Raw genomic sequence first — 19,284 nt, 5'->3', positions numbered from 1 at the left:
GCACTGTATTTCACTCACTTGAGAACTCTTGACAGCTGCTAAGACACCTTCCAGCCATCCAATTAGGGCAGAGGAATGGTACAATTCGAGTAATGAATTTTAGAATTTGTCAGAAAATTAGAGAAAATGGTCTTTTTTTTATTTTTTTTTTTAAAGAAAAAGGTACTATAGCTGACATGTAAAATATTTCCTGAGCAGTGGTACTAAGGAAATACTTGCACATGGCAAACAGGCTGAAACCTGGGTAAGACTAAATCCAAACTGGCTCACAGGGCTGATGGAAGTACTTCTTAAGACAGTCACAGACAACTAGGCAGGTCTGTTGCAGGTTTTATTTTTGGCTTGGTTAAATGTGATGTATAAGATTATCAGATGTACTACAGAGAGATGAAGCAGTATAGAATAGAGTCAAGATCTGGGCTATTTAATGAAACACCTTGTTAGAAACTGAGGTATATAACGGGACAGGATCATGCAAGCCTCCGAAGGCCCGGGCTGAAGGCCTGATCAGCAAACTGTTGTCTGTATTTATCAAAGAAAGTTTATCCAAGTACTAAAACCTTTCAACTGTTCTGGATGTTTTCTTCTATTATAACTGGGAAATTTACACATCCAGAGGATACACTTCCCCTTCTCTTTAACCAAATTCATTTCTGTTACTACTGCAACCAGAAAGCGTAATGTACTGCTGACATGCAAGTTCCTGGCCTATGCATTGTGGACACCAGAAAAAAGCATAGTCTGTTTCTCTGGGAGGTAGGCTAACTCTGCATAACCTTGTAAACGCCAAGAATAGTGGAAGAACAGGGCCTGAGAAATGGAGAATGTATTACTACTTCACTGTGCACTTAGCTAACACTGAGTTTCTTGCAGCAGGGCAGGAAATCGTATCAAACATCTCTCCGTGATGTTGGCTCTTCCTACACAGATCCTCATCCTCCCTACCAGCTCTCTGAAGTGGAAATATCGCAACAACTGCTGCGCTTGTCCAGAGGGACAAGGAACAAAAGGCTTGAACAAAATGGACCTGGATGCGAGTTGCTGATACCTTGTGGTAAACTCGACCCTTTTCCTACCATAGCTTAAGGACACTCAGCTGCTGTCTGGCCAAGATAATGAATCTCTCTCACAGTATAAGGCAACCAGAGGCATTCTGAAGAAAGAATGAAGAGATCTGAGGTGAAGATTCATGTTTTTAAATGTTGGGCCAAGTGGCATCTGCCTGTCCGGTAATTCCTTCTGCCTTTATCTTCTGAACTGTGTAAAAGCGTGTGACTAATATCAGTCCTCCTACTTCTTCAGCCTAGTCATTTCAGCTGATATTTTAAAGCGTACCACACTATGTGCTGACTTGCCTCCACCCTCTGCTAGCTTTCCTGTTCTAGAGAGAGACAGAGAGAGAATGACTCATGCATATCTCCTACTATTCAAGCCTTTTAAGCAAATTCAAAGGAAAGTTTTAAAGGTGCGCTCTTGATTTGGGAATGCCTGGGTGGGGTTTTCTTTTTCTCTGTGTGCTTGTTTTTGCCAAATTGTATGTAATTTTCCAAACTCTACGATGCTTAGACATTTTAATCATTTAAGAACCTTTCTGACCCTCTCAAACTGCAATTTGGAAACGTCAGAAGTACCCACTAGTACAGGCATTTGTGGACGCCTATAGGAAAGGAAAAATGAAAAAAAAAAAAAGGTAGATATAGGTTGCTGAACACAATGTTTCGCTTGTAGCCTATTTGGCAGCTGTAACTAAGAACTGAGGTGGCAGAAAGGAGAAAGTGAAAAACCATGTAAGGCGTTTTAGACCTGATACAAATACTGACTTCATAGTGTTGTGAAGAAAAAGAAATACTGTACATTGTTATTTAACTTCCAGCATACTTATGTCAGATTTAAAATGCAAAGTATTTTATCACAGACTCTGGGCATTTTCAAAAGATAACCATATAATGCATACAAAACCAGAAGTAGACAGCAATCAATCCCAAACACAAAATGAGCAAATCATCAAGACTGTCAGGAAACTTGGACTTGAAAGTTTCATGAATCTTGAGCTTTTTGTAGGTTCAGGCTACTGTGCAAGAGCAGAGGAAAAATCCTCATCGGGGAACTATAAATCCTGCTTGCAGCTTCACCCAGACACTGCTGATTATACCAGCAATGGCATCATACAAAAACGTGCTGGATCACTACAAAGGCAGATCCTCATTCTTTATGGCTTTCCAGGTCTAACTGACCTCCAGCCGGCAGCTTGCAAGCAACCAGTGAATGTGCTATGGTAATGTGTCCACAACAAAATAGATGTGCTGACAATTTGTTTCTTTATGATGCAGAAGTATAACTTTTAACCAGAATGGAAAGAAGCCCTTAAAAGCAGCTACTTAGAGTGTCAAGAATCTAAATAAAGCGCTGAATTTGAAAGAACTACATTAATTTGGTTTTAGAGAACAGGGAAAAGATTAATGAAAGACTGTAAGAGATCACCAAGAAAACAAAATGGCACCGTCAAGTGCTGTTTTCTCCCAGACTTTTTAATTCCAGGTCAACTCTTGACCCCAGACATGACCTAGGGAAAAGCACAATCCATGGATAAAGGCAGCTTGCTCCATGGCATCTACTGCTGTCCCCAGGAGTTCTGCTGCTTTAAAATAAACAGATGTTGCCATCTTCTCCCAGCAATGTGCTGTGGGGGATTTAGAGGTGCTTTTTTTTTCTGGAACCTAAACATCTAGGAAAGACCTATGAGAATGAGGGGGATAAGGACATGGGGGATTTATGCTGGATAGCTTGCTGGAAAGATTGAACATCCACATGCTTAGTTCAGACGACAAACTGAGAGGTATGCCGTGCATTAGAGTACCTGTCTCATCTTCAAGTATGTTGGCAACCTCAGTGTCAGGCAGGGATATTGGTGGGAACTGAACTGCTGTTTCTTTCTCTACAACCCAAATGCAGATTCTAACAGTGTGCTCCAGTCAATCTCACCTGTTGATTCACCTCCTGACAAAGCCCTCGCACGCTCTGCCCCAAGGAGGAGTGGGGTCAGGTACTGTCCTGAGCCGGCTCCCAGCACGCAGCCTGTCTGCGGGGACAGCACCGGGCAAGTGAGCCACGGGCATTTCATGGGTGTTTCCTTCTCAACCTGGCACCGCATGGCAACTTTTCAGAGAAGGAAGTTCCTTCCTTGCAGGCAGCTTCTCTGCTCTCAGAGCCAAACCAAGCACAACCCAGGCTTCCTTCTAGGGAAGGGCCTTTGTGGCGGCTCCGCTACTTCCTTGTCACACAGCTCCCCGTGCACAACCAGCTTCCAAACAGCTGCGGCCTTTCTTCCATCCCCTCGGCAGCAGCGAGCCGACACCCCCGTTAGCCAAGAAATGTCATCGCTCCGACGCCTCCGGCTGCGGGGCGGGGAAGGGGAAGGAAGAAGGGGAAGGAAGAAGGGGAAGGATGAGGCCCCGCCGCCGCCTTTTCGAGCCCCGCCACACGCGGGTGCCTCGCTCCCCGCCGGGGGCTGCGGGGGATTCCCCTCAGCGAGATGGCGACAGGCCGGGGCCCCGCCGAGGTGTCTCAGCCCCGGGGCCCCGCCACGGGCGCGGAGGGACGGGGCCGGGCCTCGGCGCCCCCTGGCGGGCGGCTCCGCGGCCCGGCGCTGAGGGAGGCGCGGGCGGGCTGAGGCAGCGCCGCCGGGTCCCGGCCCCGCGGAGCCCCCGGCGGCCTCGCCCCTCGAGGCCCCGTGGGAGGGACGGGGCCGGGCCCCGCTTGTGGTTGCCGCTGCGGCCGCCGCCACCCCGCGGCCGCGTTGTTCCGCACTGAGGAGCCGGTGGCAGTGCCGCGGAAACGTCCCACCGCCATTTTAAGCACCTGCCACTTCCCAAACCAAATGGTTGCAGGAAGCAGAGCAGCTCGGCCTTGGTGCGCGGCCCAACTGCAGGGTGGTGCCCTGAGAAGAGGTCTCAGGTCAGGCCTCGTCTCTGGCACAGGTCCCGGCACTGAGGCTCTCCCCTAGCAGCTTTCAAAGGACTAAAAACCCTCGCGCAGTCAGAACAAGTGAAAAGCAGGGAAAATCCTTCCAGTGCAGTTCACTGCCCCAGCCTCTTGACTGGGATTTGTTTTGTCTTGCTGCGGTCAGGGCTAAGCTGTTGAACACAGCCTTCCCCGCAGCGTGCATTTCGAGTGTCAGCAGCCCCCAGTGGGGTTCTGAGTGACTCACTGGCATATGTCGGCTCCGCTGCCTGCCAGATCATTAGACCATGAATACCTTTTTATTTATTAGTAAAGCTTCCACAGAATAAAGAAGGGACACTGAGAAACAAACAGCATCAATAGCCCCAGCCCCTCTCCCCCTCTTCAGAGGCCGAACTATTTGTTTGAAGTGGGACGCAGCGTTTTATCACTTAGAGATTGCAAGTTCAATTGTGAAGTCTGGTCTGATGGCTGGCTGGATAATTTGTCTCTCGGCTCCGAGAGAAATGATGGAAGTCAATTTGACAGCTGTGAGGCTCCCCAAGGATTCCAGACCCAAAGTGCACAGAGCAGTGACAGACATGGCAGCGCTCTGAATATCAATGAAGCTCTGCCTGGGAATAATGCTGAGGCAATACAAATTGCACATGTTCAGCTGGAAGGTTATCACTATCATTATAGTTATTAATTATTGTTATTATTACTTCTATTATTAAGACATAAAGAAGCCAAAAGCTCCTCTTGGTCTCATAGAAAAGAGATGAGTTCCCAGCTCTGACCTACACACTGCCCTCAATTTTGTGCAACCACATCAATGTAAATGGAGCTACAGAGGGTTAAGAATATCCAGCACCACAAAAAGCTACAAAGCTTTCTGCTACTTAGAAAAGGAACAGGACTTGGACTGAGATCAGGGATGAAACGGACTCATTTTGGACCTAACTTGCCTGTGTCTTGTACTGAGTGCTGCAAGTGAAAACTCGATCATTTTCTCACAGCAATGGTAGCTGGTCTGTGGATCTGTAAGCGATTAGACAAGGTGCAAGGCAAGGAAGATGAGAAAAAAAATGCAAGAACAAAGTATAGGCAGTTCTTCTGGTGTGCATTCAGACCAACAGCACAAATCTGTTGAGCTGGTAACTGCAGGATATAGAGCAGAATTTGGCCCTAAATATCTATCAGACTGCATTTTGTTAGCTTAAAGTAATAATATGCCGGTCCTTTTACTTGGCTTCTTGGATGGGTGTCAATAAAACTGAATATCCATTTTTTTGCCACTTGCAAATACAGGTGACTTCATGTGAAAGACAGTGTAGATTCTTTGCTTATTCCAACTTCTTAGGCTTTCCTTGGAAGTCTTGGGCAGTTAGCCCAAATGTCATTAAATTTGAAGTCAAATGCAGAATTAAAAAAAAAAAAGTATAAGCTTCAGTTTCATACTCAAAACTTTTTTTTTTTTGCCATAGAAAAGAATAGAGGTCATTTAAAGCAATATACTAGAACGTGCTTATGTAGCAAGTTTATCCCCCCAAAAAATAGATTTACAAGGGAAACTAAACTCAGTGGCAACACCATCAATTCAGTGAAAAGAAGCACAATTGTTTGACTAAAACTATGGTAACTGTACAGATATAACATGCAATCCTGCTTTATTAAATGAAACCTCTAGTGAATCTGTTATCACCATAGTAACACTGTAGTTATGACATGGAAACATGCTGAACTACAGTTTGATATTAACATCTGGTTAGCATCTGCACAGTTTCTTATTCACATTACTAAAATTATAATCCAAGCAGAGCAAAACTTAAGTAAAACTACAGCTTGAAGGCCAAATTCTAGTCTCGGGTGCATTATATTTAACATGCAGGTCCATGATATGTAACCTATATCTGGATTTACAATTAGAGTCTTGGTATGGTATTTAGAGGCTAGTTTGTGCATCTCCTAGGATGTAAATGCACACACACTGTATTGTTGGTAATAATATCCAGGCAAAAAAAATTGCAAAACCATATGATAATTGCAACTGACCTTCTCACAAGTGTTCTCCACAGCAACCCTGGTTTGCAGACACTGCCTCAAACATTTCAAAGCTCTGAGCAATTTCAAACACAGCTTGTTTTATTCTTATTTATTTTAAACCACCTGCCACAACATTTTTTCTGTCTTCTTCCTCCCACATAAAGTGTGGCACTTTATTCACAAAATGGCACTGGCCTGAATACAAAGTTAGGAATTTTGCAGCCTGTGGAAAGTGATAGGTTTAAGGCTCAAAATCTACGCACATTCAAGATGTGAAGTAGCTGAGTAGAGAAAGAGATATTCCTGGATTAAAAAATAATAATAATAGAAAACCAGAAAAAGCATCATTTTTCTTTTGGGTCAATAATAAACTGTGATGTACAGGGTGCCTTAAATCACAGTAGTGCTATATTAAGAGTTCCCCCCACCCTCAATTTTTAAAAAATGTAGTCACATTTCCTTTGCTACCGAGGCTCATACACTTTGACTTCCAGTAATCAAGCCCTAGATGCATAGATACAGGAGAAAAACTGGTAAACATTCTTCCAGCTATTAAAACAATCTCTTTTTTGCAGGCTGTAGCACACATATCTAGGATGGAATGAAGTGTTGCACACAATTGTATTCAAAATGTGCTCATCCTTGCCTGAGGAAAGCTTGTGCTTGGCATAACACAGCATAGCAAAGATGGAGGAACACTACGTTTTTAAGAGAAGTCTGCAAACTGAAACAATTATTTCTCAATCTGCCTTTAACCAAACGAATAAAGTACCAGAAGTCAGTGGAAATAATCATAAGTGAAGCCTGTAATACTGCATGAATCATATAAATAACATGGAAAAGTGTTGTATAATTTTCACCCAAGAGTTAGATTGCATAGCTGCATTCTCCATATGTCTTCCTTCTCATTCTCATAACTGAATATTATACCATATGATATGGCAGCACAACACAGAAACAAGAGTGACAGAATATAATATAATTTCTAGTAACAATTTGCTGCCTTAAAAACCACCATATAAACTAGGTATCTATTTCACTCGCATGGTTTAACAAACACCCTCCACTTAGCTGATTCATGTTTAGCTTCTATCATTGCTAACAACCTATCTGCTATTCCTGCATGATCTCAGTCATCTAATGTAAACTGTTTGCCAAGTAGGAACCTATTTAAACAAGTCTTTTAATGCTTTGATGATGACAAGCATCTGAGGTTTCATCAGTTACTTGTTGAATATTGGTAGGGTTCTTGGTTTCAATTGCAATGAACAGCGCATACAAAAGCGGTGCAGTTTGGAAAATTTCATGGGAGAATCAGGAAATATATATATAAATAATAATTCCTAAATATAGGAATACTATTTCTCCTCCTCAACTGCTGTGACCTTGTGGAAGCCCTCTTTTTTCATAAGAGGCCATGTCCCTGTGTCTCCCCACCCCCATTTGTGAAGTGGGGTTAAAGATGCCTTATTTGAAGCACTTAATTGAAGGCACATCTCTGCGGATTTATATATAAACAGTTTTACTACTTGCAGCTGTAAGATGCAGTCCCAAATGCAATACAGTGAGTGTTCTAGAACTTATTCTAGCCTTGTCTTTGACATGAAGTTGCTAAACATCCAACAGAACTCCTTCAAAGGGAAGATGTCTGCTTACCTAACACAACACACAACACGCTCGCATAGCCTAAACCAAACGCTGTGGTTGTAGCAGCTACAGAGAGCTCAAAGGGGTATTCTGGATTCATACATAAGAATTCTAGAGAGCACCTACAAGGTCACTTCATCTGATTTCCCTGGTAACTGAGGTCAGGCAGCCCCACTCGGTACTGACTGCTGCCCAAGTGGTTATTCTTCCCAGCTGTGCAAGCGAGAATGAGCAAGCATCAGTGCAACCTGCGCGGGGGGAGCAGTGAGCGCAGGTGAGGCCATGCTGGCACTATTTTGGGAAGAGATGAACATTACTCATGTTTTACATACAAGTATTTTCCACAGTCTACAATAAAAAGCTCTATTTTGGCTCAAACTATTTCCACAGACTGAAAACCAGTGCAGAAGGCCCTGCAATAACGAGGTGCAAGCACAGAGAGCAGCAGCCATTACAATGTACAAGTCCAAAGCTGATCATTTTGTTAATAAAGAGGGCCAGTACATAATTAGGAAGATAGCACAACTGACACCATCACTTAAAGGCAGACAAACAGAACAAAAAACAGTTGGGAACAGGACTAAAACCTGCAGCTTTTCTTCTGCTTTTAGTCACACAAGGCTTATAGATAATTTTTCTCCTTAAAATGCCTTAAGTATAGTTCTGCAGCTTCCTCCTGCCTCCCACATAGAGCAACAGGCTAGAGCTAGTTAGAGACACGATCCTTCTCTTCATTTGGTAAGGATGAAGAACAGCTTTGATAAACACAGAAGAGTTACACCAGTAAAAAGCCAACATAAGCAAAGGGTCAGGCTCGGCAGCAATGAGCTCTCAGGCAGCTCGAGGCTTGTCCCAGCTTGGCTGACCGAGTGCATGCAGCCTCTGGAGGAGGACGCCTTGCTGCAGGCTTACCATGAGGGGCACAAGGTGAGGTCAGTAAGCTGCTGGGACTGATCCTCTCTGGCTTACTTCGTGATAAAACCCCAGTGCTATGCGTTCACTGAACTCTTCAGCACAGATCACACACATCGCTACTCCAAGATTACTTCCTGGGTGCTTTTTCTTATTTTAAACAGGAAGAGAAGCCCACCAGGCACCCACAGGGAGCAGTCACATCTCTGAAAGTCAAAAAAAGATTCCTCATACATACCCTGCTTGAGCAAAAAGCAAAGCTGCCCCAGGACTGATCCTTTGCTATTTTTCTTCTCTGATCTTTGGTGTTCCCTTCCCACCCTTCAGGAGAAACTGCTGCTTCCAAATGGCAACTTCATAAGCACCTATGAGAGAACTTAATTGGAACTAATTAGCTGTTGGTTGTCTGGGACCTGCGGAGTCACAGCAATTACTTCAGTCAAGAAACAACCTGGGGGAGGGCAGCACTTCTTTTCAGGAAAACGAACTAAGCTGCTCCCTAAAGGAAACTTTTTACAGAGACTGAGCCTTTCAAAGCACGGAGCAGAGCTCACAGTGATCTAAATTAAAGATTATTTTTAAAGAATGTCAGGGAAAATATTTCCATCAACACCTCGATCTCAATAAGCTATTTAAGTGTTTGAAAATATTTTCAAATGTAGTTTTTGTTGCTTGATTCTACGCTATTTAAAAATTAACTTTCATCCACATAGTTGTACGGGATTTAGGATACGTAGGGAGCTTGCAGGATTATGACCCTGCAGTAGTGCCTTGGCTTTACGTTCAGTGCAGCCTGGCTGTGCTGGGATGTGACATGCTGGGGTTGGGCAGGCCAGGGGGACCTATATGTATACGCTTTTAGTAGTAACTTTGCTGATTTTGCTGTTTTGTCCTCTACTAAGAGAAAAGCATGGCAGTAGGATGCTTTCCTTTGAACAATTCCTGAAGACTACCAGGTATGAGTGCTGCATGTACCAGAACCACTGTTCATCAAACTCACTTCTCAGCCCCTGCTTCTGTTTCATGAAATCTACACCTAAAGTATTAAAAAGTTACAATGCTCCATAGATCTGTATCTATCATCTTCTATTATATTCCTTTTACTCTCTAACAGTGTACAAGAGCCCGTTCCAGCCAGCTCTACTGAAGTAAAGATTCTGTCTTCAGCAAGAGAATGTGTGGTAAAAGTTTTGTCGCGAGTTGCAGTAATGTGGTTTTTAGTAGGAAATTATGATTTAAGTTTGATGGGACTGAAAAATGTGCCCCTCCCTAAAGCGGAGAACTATACAGCTCTGTAAAATAACATACCTCCAAGAATGGTTAAAAATCAAGGGTTTCTGAGCAGTATTAGTATGAAACCTTGACTGTTTCTTTCTTCCGAAAATAATGGAATGTGCAGTTTGAGGCATTCTCAGCAACAAATTATACCCATGAAAAGCAGATGAATATTTAAATTGCATTGCAGCTGAAGATGTTAGTAAGGAGGTGAGAAATTCCAACAGAACTTCAGAATATTTTACCTTTTGCTAGTTTCAGTGACCAGGTATCTGAGCTATCTTCATTCAGGGTCCGTTGTCAGAATAATCTGCTTCAACTGGAAGTGATCCCATAAGCAGGCATTTGTGGAATTGTCTGCCTACAGAGGAGTTTCTTCCTAAGTCCTTTTTAGTAATTGCTCATCATTAATAATCAAATGTCTTATGTCCTGGGTTATGATTGCTTTCCATTGTTTTTAAAGCTTTTATCCCTTTGAATGTTCTTGTTACCTAATTAAGGGCACAGCCCTTTATTCTGAGTGCTACAGAGGTCTGTGCCTCTTTTGGGTGATGGGAGGCAAGGAGATTAAAAACAGAACACATGTAGCAGCAGGGGGACAGATTTTCCAGGTCCAAGACTAATTTTCAAGGTTTCTTACAACCATATAACAAATATTACTTTCTGGCATAGTCAACAAGACTATAACTGAAGATGCTGGTGCCCTGCACAAGCCTACAGTGCCTGTACTTTGATCTTGTCCTAGATACTGGTAACGTGCACACTGCAATGCCTAAGGTAAACAGCTGAGGAAATATGAACTGATCCTGTAAGATGCTGAGTTAATAAGGTCAAAGAGCCCATGGAGATTCATTTAGCTAATGGGAGCTGAAGACTTTGACTTTGTAGGTAGCTCTGAGAATCTTGCTGAATAAGACCCGAAATGCTTGAAATCAAAAAGCGTGCCCCTGTTTCATGGCAGACTGCAACAGTAAAATTGTTTGAAGCTTTATCATGACTTCCGTCTGCCGGGTAATCTCCATTACACTTAACAAAATCCACATTGAGAGCAAAGAACAATGGTGATGAGGAGAAAAAGCCAATTTTAACAGCTTATATACGACTTACCATAAAATCCCCGGTTCTCCTTCCTGCATAATTTACACAAATGCCTCAAAGATGATAAATTAGAGAAAAGAGAATCTAAGATTATTTGCATAGAATGGAAATAGAAAAAAAAAAGTAGAACTATACAGAATACATTGTATTCTACTCCAAGGAAATTCACAGACCTGTTTCTGTAATCTTGGGAAGGAAGCCAGAGAAGACTGGAAATACACAGAAAGCTTTAAACAATTGATCTTACTGGGAGGTTACACTGGTACCTTTTATCCTCCTGGTATCCAGATGTTTCAGAAAATGCCCAGAAGTGAAACACTTGTAGGTTTCTAGGAGATAAAGTGGAGAATCATTCTCTTCTTCCCTTCCAGACTGCTGTCAAACCATCTATCTAGCCTCCAGTACGTGCATGTAAGTTCTCTGTAGTACTGCAGACAGCCTGCCTCGGGCTTTTGATCTTAGATCTTACAAAAGCCACGCAAGAGTTGATGGAGTTAGCAGTTGAAAAGGAGCATCCTGAGGAAGAAACTACATTGCAGCAATTGCTGCAAAGATGTCGTGGGTGGCACTCCTGAAACAGAGCAGTCTCACGTCAAGGAACATGGGGCTGCTGGACATCGCTGTGTTTTTCACAGAAGAGATACGGGAAGCATTTTGTCAATCTGCACTTGTAATAGTTTGAGTTCAAAGACGTCAGAAATGGCTGCACTTAATGATAGCTTTACAGACGTAACCCGGTGCTCCACTTACATACACAGCAGTCGGCTCAACGCTACTGCTCCAGCACTGACCTCGGAAACCTATCTGCAGTGGTCCAAGTACAAGAGGCAGACCCCAGCCTGTAAGGCATTACAAAGCACCCCAAGATACTATTTTAACTACAACTGCTAAGAGGTTAGCGTTACTCTAAGCTGGTGTGCCTTCCTAAGGCAGCTTTCAACGACGAGAAATCCTCTGGCAATCCCCACCCCCTTCCAACAACCCGAAACATAAAAACTGGAGCATGCCACTTTAAAACTAGCCTATTTAGGCCACAGATGCTAAATGAATTCAGCAGACAGACGGAGTAATGGAATGTCAGTGTTCCAGTCTGCTGCCTTGAAGCAATAGGTTTCTTTTTATTATTAATTTCTCCTCTCATTTTCCAATGCTGCCTCTGGGCTCCATGCTTTAGATGCAGTATTCATGTCAGTCTCGCTAACCCAATTTGGAAATAATTAAATTTTAAAATATTAAAGGGATTATAAATACTTCCCACCCCACTTCCCCCACCCCACTCCCTTTTATACTGTCCCTATAAAACTGCTGAATTTTGCTTCAGGACTTAAAATGTGTTACTGCAGAATCTGATTTGTTACTGCAGTTTCCTTTGCAAAGGCTGTAGAATATCTGAAGGGAAAAAAAAAAAAAAAAAGAGTTAATTCTAGTAAAAGGTACCCAGAAACCTTATGAGATGAAGAGCTCTGCCATTCTGACACCTTTGAACCTGACCTTACTCCTGTTGAAATTGATGCTAAGACTGTCGAGCTCGTCCTTCCCGTGGCAGCTTGCTGTCCACCAGGACCTCAGGTTCTCCTCTGCAAAGCACTTTTCCAGCCACTTGGACCACAGCACGTATGGGTGCCTGCGGTTATTCTTCCCCAGGTGCAGGAAGAATTTGCACTTCCCGTAGTTGAGCCTCATGAGGTGCTTCCCTGCCCAGCTCTCCAGCGTGCGCGGGTACCTCTGGATGGGCACAGCCAGCTGCTGTGGCAGCCACCACGTCCATCCTCCTCATCGGCATCTGCAGGCTGCTGAGGGCACACTCTGCCCCATCATCCTGGCTATCGACAGAGATGTCACACACAGTCCTGGCCCCGGGCACACCGCTGCTGACCTGGCTCCAAAGGGGCCTTGTGCCTCTGATCGCAGCCCCCTGGGCCCAGCCATTCAGCCTCAGTCCTCCTCCGTTTATCTTAACTAGATTATTTTTACCATTATGCTCTCTAGTACGTAAAGAAAGTAATTGAATCTTGGCACTGTCCCTATATATAGTATCTTGCTCTTGAATACTATCATCATCATCAGGGCCCTTTGCTGGTTTAATTTTAGGCCTCACAGTCCCAGATATCCTCACAGATACAAATGTACACTTTGCATTTCACTGCTGTGAAGAGCGAGGCAGAAAAGCGATGTAACTTGCCAAAGATCAAACAGCAAAATGAGAGGCAGAGCTGTGAACAGATCCTAGGAACCCTGTCACACAAACCCTAGAAAACACGCTGTCACTCTGATGTATGGCTGCTTCAACTGCCCCCAGACTACAAATACCTGCTGGAGAACTTTGCCTCATGCTGGTCCACCAATACAAAAAATGATGGGTGTCCTTCTTGTAGACTTTATGGTTTAAATGACAAACTTTTAATTTAACCAGGTGTAGCGAACTTTGGCACTTACTGTGAATTTCTTCATAAGCCTCAGAAAAAGAGGAGAAAGCATTATCCCCTGTTTAAAACCTGAGATAACTAAAGCCAAAATTGTCATCCTGGCTTAGCATCCACACCAAAAGTCAGAATCCAAACCTCTCTGGTTTCTTCCTAAAATCTGTCAGAACTATCCAGATTTTTAAAACTTCAAGACCACGTATCTCCCATTGAGGACAATAGCTTATATCCCCTCTCTATACCTTATATCCCCTCCCTATACCCCACTTCTTGAGAACAACACAATTTCTCTGTTTGCCTTGTGCTAACTGAGAACAGCTGAAGCTTCTGGACGCTGACTGTCTGGACACTTACACAGGCTCATAGATTTTTAAGGCTGGGAAGAACAGTATCTCCTGCAACAGTATCTCCAGACATTTGCATCAGGTAATTTTTTTTTAATTATTTTTTTCATGTCCCACAGATTCCTTTTAAAGGTATATACTGACAAGTGCTGAAACGGAAGCTGAATTATTCTGATAGTGTGCCTCCAGCTCGAAGTATTGGGATCTTTTAAAACACAGCTCTCCAGGTTTCGAAAGGCAAAGTCACTTTGTGACTCTCACAACAGATGAAGGTTTCCTAACCCTCAGGCTTGTCCTTTTGTGGGTCCAACATGCTGCTATTATTTTAAAGCTACATCTGGAGTAGAGCCTACAAAAGGAAAGATGAGACCATTACCAGCTCATCTGTGCCATCTTTGTCCCACATTTCCATCTTGAAAGCATTCTGTTTAGCTTCAGATCTTTCTGGGTCACCAGTGGTTTGTTTCAACAACTGTACTCCAGACCTCACTGAGACTCAACCAGTCATTTTTGTTTATGGCTTCTGTTTCCTGTATATTCTTCTCACTGATTGCATTTCCCAGTTCTCACCACATCTCAGATGGAAAATAAGAAGTGGGAGAAACAAGGGGAATCCAGTGTGTTACACATTTCGTGTGTAACACATAAGTTGAGGTTAACCAGAGCATGAGAATGGCTCTCTGGCAAGTCAGACTTCCTTCTGCCTGGAGAGGAGTCACTGGGACCCAAACTACCCTAGGTTTGCCTAATGATTTATATGAAAAAAGCTTGACATAGCTGGGAAAAAAACACACAAAACAGCCAAGGTCACTGGGCTACTCCAAAGACTCCGCCAACATATTAAAGAGGGCAAATTTGCGATTTTTCATATCCAGAAAATGAAGTTACAGAAAATGGAAGGAGTTTCATATTGAACAGCTTAGGGACCTGGGTGCTTCAGACAAGGCACCAGTGAAGATGTCATTGAGAACTGATACATACAAAGATCTGCACACAATCAATTAATTTAAACATTATTTACAATGGATTACAGCTTGTGCTTTATACTGGAGCAAAACCCATTTGACTTTTTTTTGGTTTCACTACACTGAGAGAAGTAGTTTTGTTTGGGCACCAGAACTTAGAAGAGCACAGTTCTGTCCCTCATTCTCTGCAAAATCACTGTGTGCTATTGGCAAGTAACATTATACTGCACTTCTAGAAAAGCCAGACACTGGTATGCACCCTGTAATAAACAGAAATGTTGGCTATCCATCATTTCTGAACATCATGCCTCTAGAAGTCTGTCTACCTTCCACAACTTCTGTTATGTGAGCATGCAAAAATGTATTCTTTACTTTATCTGTATTTCTCCGTTCTCATAGAATTGGTGAATCCATATGATTCTCCAGTTATGCTGAATATTTAGGTCAGAGAAAAGCATACAAACAGACAACATGGTACAAAAAATTAAGGGCATTCTATCTATTTTTCTGCAACATGTTTTTCTTGGTAGTACTTCTAATGAGTAAATCTTCTGATATTGTTTATTGTTATTTTTCAGAATCAGTATAGTTGGATGTTAAGCAAATTGTTTCTTTTTTAATCCATGTAAATTCTCTGCACTCTTCAGAATCATTTTAGGATACGAGTTAGGAGAGAAACAAGCCTCAGTGAAAACGGAAGTAAAGAGAGCAGCAGTGGCAGCATCAAAAGGACAAGAAGGCTCTACTTACATTATTGTAGGATTATGCAGTTGTAAAAGCATGAGCTAGTCTGTATTGAAATAAAGGAATTCCTAGCTAGGAGTCCCTGGTTAGGCATATGACAGATATCCATTTTTTCTGCATCAGGCAATGAAGGGATCCATTATACAGTGAGCTATACTTGGGCTGAAGAAAAAAAGCTTTAAAAGATAGCAAGTGATGCCATACGTTTTCATTCTGGAGCATGCTATGCAAAGATCTGGGTAGTCAGCTCCCACCAACCATCTGGAGAGAGAAGTCACTCAGATTTAAGTGCTGAACCTGCTGTGGTAGACAATCGGTGCCAGTGAACCACTCGCTCCTCTCCCCCTGTCTGTTTTCCTGCCTCTTGCTGCAATAGAGCCTTAAAATAAAATAATCTGGCTACCACTTTCCAAACACCCGCTTCCCAACAGCCCAGATTCCATCTGCAGGGCGCACTCCAGTCCTTGGACATGGCAGGCCACTTCCAGGGACAGAGCTATACCGAAGGTCTGACAAAACACAAGTGCCACAGAAAGGAAATATGCACAAAAAAAATGCCTCTTCTTTACTAAGCTCCTCACGGCCCTGTGTTAAACCCTAATTTCTGTTTTATGTCTCCCTGATTCCTCCCCAGTGCTTAATGTCTCTTTTGACTGCGGTTAAAAGCTTCCTGGGGCTGAGACCTTGGGAACCCGGCAAGCTCACTGGGGTTGCCTTACAAAAAGTGACTGTATGTGCCAGGAAAGGTTTAGCAGCTTTGAAATAAAAGGAACTTTCAACCATCTTGCCATAAATTGCTTTGTTGCCTGTAGTCAGCAAGAATCAGTCTGAAGACTTCTGGAGCCTGAGGGTATCAATTGCTTTGTTTTTTCCCTCTATCAAATCTATCCTCCAGTGACTTGTGTTACACTGCAAGCTGCTCTGGGATGCTCGGCAGATGCTAAATGGGGCACAAGAGACGTATCAAGCCCCTTGGCATGTATATATTTTTAAATCAAATAGGCAGAGATGGGCAGAAGAATCTGTGACGGTGAATCAAATGTTCCTAGCTAGCTCTGTTGTATACAGTCATCCTGCCTCCCTGTAGGACTAGAAAGTAACTGAGTGACTAAAGTCTAAATAGCTTGGGATCAATTGCTGTAAGGCTTACTCATGTAAGTACCGGTTCCAGTGGGCTCACTGGGACGGCTCGCATTATAGCAGGTCATTTCATGGATGAAGACCTATGAAGAATATTTGTAGGTGGGGAATAATCTAATGAGAACAGAATAGAGATTATGTCAATTATAGAAACGATTTGGTGCACATCAGCTGTGAAGAAAAAACAAGTAGGATGTGGAGTGCTGTTTCCATGTTCCAGCTCCTAAACAGGAAAAGGAATACTAAGCAATGTAATAACATTGGGATGCCCTGTTTTTTTCCCCAGTAATCAATACAATAAAAACCTTACCAAATAAGGGGGCTATGTCTTTTTCTCCTTTGAATGTGTCTGCATGCATAAATTGTACAGAATTAATCTAAATTAGATAGGGATACTAGTAACAGTCCTACATATTACAACTTTTTCTAAAAAGCAATTAAGAAAAAAGACAAACGAAGGAAGATGAGCTTGCTTCACTGTAACAGTTAACTGGCTGCATGAATACCTATCTAGAGGTAGAAGAAAAAAGCCTATTGGGAAAAAAAAAAATCTCTGGTATAAATGAAACTTATTTGTGAAAAAGAAGCTGACTTAACCAAAACAAATAATCAGCCATATGAATATATGTCATTTTTTATGTAAATGATTATCTATGGAGAATATGCTATGGGCAAACTGAAGCATTCAAAAAAAAAAAAAAAACATAAAATGTCCAAAACAATATTTTTAAAATTCGGATCCTGGCATCTCTGCTGCTGAAGTGTGAGAGCTGCTTAGCAAAGCACAGCGAAAGCAGGCGCAATGATTACAACACTAATGCAGCAGCTGGGAGAACTGTGTTCACTCTCCTTTGTCAACACAGATTTTCCATGTGAGCTCTGCCAACTGATTTAGCTTTCCTGGGTGTCAGATTCCTATCTAGCATGCTGAAAGAACAATACTCTCCTACACTACCAGGACAAGGATTAGGTAAATACATTATAGATTGTGACTACAGGGGCCGTAATGGTGAGAATCATGAAAGTCCCTGAAACGGACAGGGTGTGTTACTTGCTTGAGAGCACGTACTGAAGAAATTGCAGAACAAGGTTATCAGAGTCCAGCACTCTGTGCTCTAATGCCACCAAGGAGAATGTGCTTGCTTTAAGAAGTTTGAGAAGTCCAATTTCACATACTGGAAGCTTTTCACAATTGGTTAATATATTTGGTTCTGGAGCTTCAAAGTCACAAGAAATATATGTATTTCACTGGCAGAAATAATGGCTTAATCAACTACAACTATGCAAATAAATGCAGGAACTAATCATCTGTCTAGAACTCCACTGAAGTCAGTACAGCTTTAGGAAATAGCTACCCTAAGACCAGTTCTTGATAAATAAAGTCCTGCTGGGAACAACTTCATCCCTGTTGTTCCTCTTCCACTTCCATGGCATTGTCATAGAAGGGAATCAGCTTGCCTCGTGCCCCAGCGGCACGTTCCTGCATGGCAACAGTTAGGGAGGCAGACCCAGCTTGTTGCTGCTGCTGCAGGGTTTGGCTGGCTCCATGGCTCAAAACCATGTGCAGCTCCTATTAATAAAACAGTGTGTGTGGTGGAACGATGCCAAATTGCTCTCATCTCTGTGTTTCCTAATTTCTCCTGTAGCCTTCACCCTCTGAAGAGGCACAAAGATCCCCCTTGTCTGGTGGTGCTAGCTGTGGAAGAGGGCTGGTAATTACTCAGCATGCCATTTTGTTGAAGGCAGTGTGTTGGGAAGCAAACCCCTTCCATGACCACTAACCCAGCCCTGCCTCTTCCTCCCTTTCCCTGTTCTCCCACTGCACACAGATGCTGAGTTCATGGGCCCAGGTGCACACACAGAGGAAATAACTGCACTCAGTGTCTCAGGCAGCTGTCGTCAGGAGGTCTTTGTACGATTAGGCTTGGGTTGTGTGTGAAGCAGAGTCAGACGAGATGGCAGACACAGGTGCTCACTTTCTGTAGAAATGTTGCTCAGTAGCCTTTGTCCTTAGCCCCAGGCGTGCAGGGCCAGGCGTGTGCCCAGAAAAAGGATTTGCTATTAAATAGTGGGATCCATGCTGCTGTCTGACATGCTGCTCTCTGACATGCACTCGGTTCTGAACATTGGACCTCTACTGTTAAGACCATGGAAAATTGGTTTAAGTGGAAAGAGAAACTGGAAAGTTTGTAGGAAATGGGAGCACAGAGATGTTTAGGTGTTTGGGGGGGAATGAGCTGGGAAAACTGCAAGTAACTTCCACTTCAAACCTGATTTAGGCTTTCTGCACTGTTAGCTCTGACAAACTCCCCAGAGAAATCATGATGAATCTCTCTCAGTAAAGAACTATACTTTTCCCAAATGGTGACACTACCATTTTGCAGGGAGTTCTCCTAGAGGAGGGAAGGGCACTGTAAATAAGGTTCCCCGAGAGGTTACTGTGTATCCTGCGGAGAGAGACGCGGAGGTACCAAGGTGCTGTGACTTCCCCAAGGTTCCACCAAAAGCCAGGAGTCCTAGCAGGCACCTCTGCTATATAACCAGCTAAACAATATTAAACTTTTAACATTTAATCCTGGATAAGCACTGGCAAATTCTGATAATCTGAACAGGGGAACGGGAGGATGGCGCAGACAGCTGAGTGATCCCAGCATGCTGCATATTCATCAGACAGACTTGCAACCCCCAGAACAACTATATCAGGGCAGCAGACTATGTGGACTGCTGATGTTGTGTGAAATTTCATCAGCT

General features: G+C 43.1%; 1 long non-coding RNA gene across 8 annotated transcripts in view; it reads right to left on the bottom strand.

The window, feature by feature from the left end:
• Window positions 1-19,284, bottom strand: part of LOC121058280 — a 146,528-nt gene that overhangs the window by 30,861 nt on the left and 96,383 nt on the right. Inside the window, exon 1 of one of the 8 annotated variants that reach the window (XR_005814148.1) lies at window positions 2,858-3,500. The exons of the other annotated variants lie outside the window; for them this stretch is intronic. This is a non-coding gene — a long non-coding RNA (uncharacterized LOC121058280). Of the gene's footprint in view, window positions 1-2,857; window positions 3,501-19,284 lie in introns of those variants that run through there. 8 annotated transcript variants of the gene reach the window in all.

This window comes from Cygnus olor, chromosome 21, assembly GCF_009769625.2.
Source record: "Cygnus olor isolate bCygOlo1 chromosome 21, bCygOlo1.pri.v2, whole genome shotgun sequence".
Taxonomy (NCBI): Eukaryota; Metazoa; Chordata; class Aves; order Anseriformes; family Anatidae; genus Cygnus; species Cygnus olor.
This window is presented reverse-complemented; position numbering and strand designations above follow the sequence as displayed.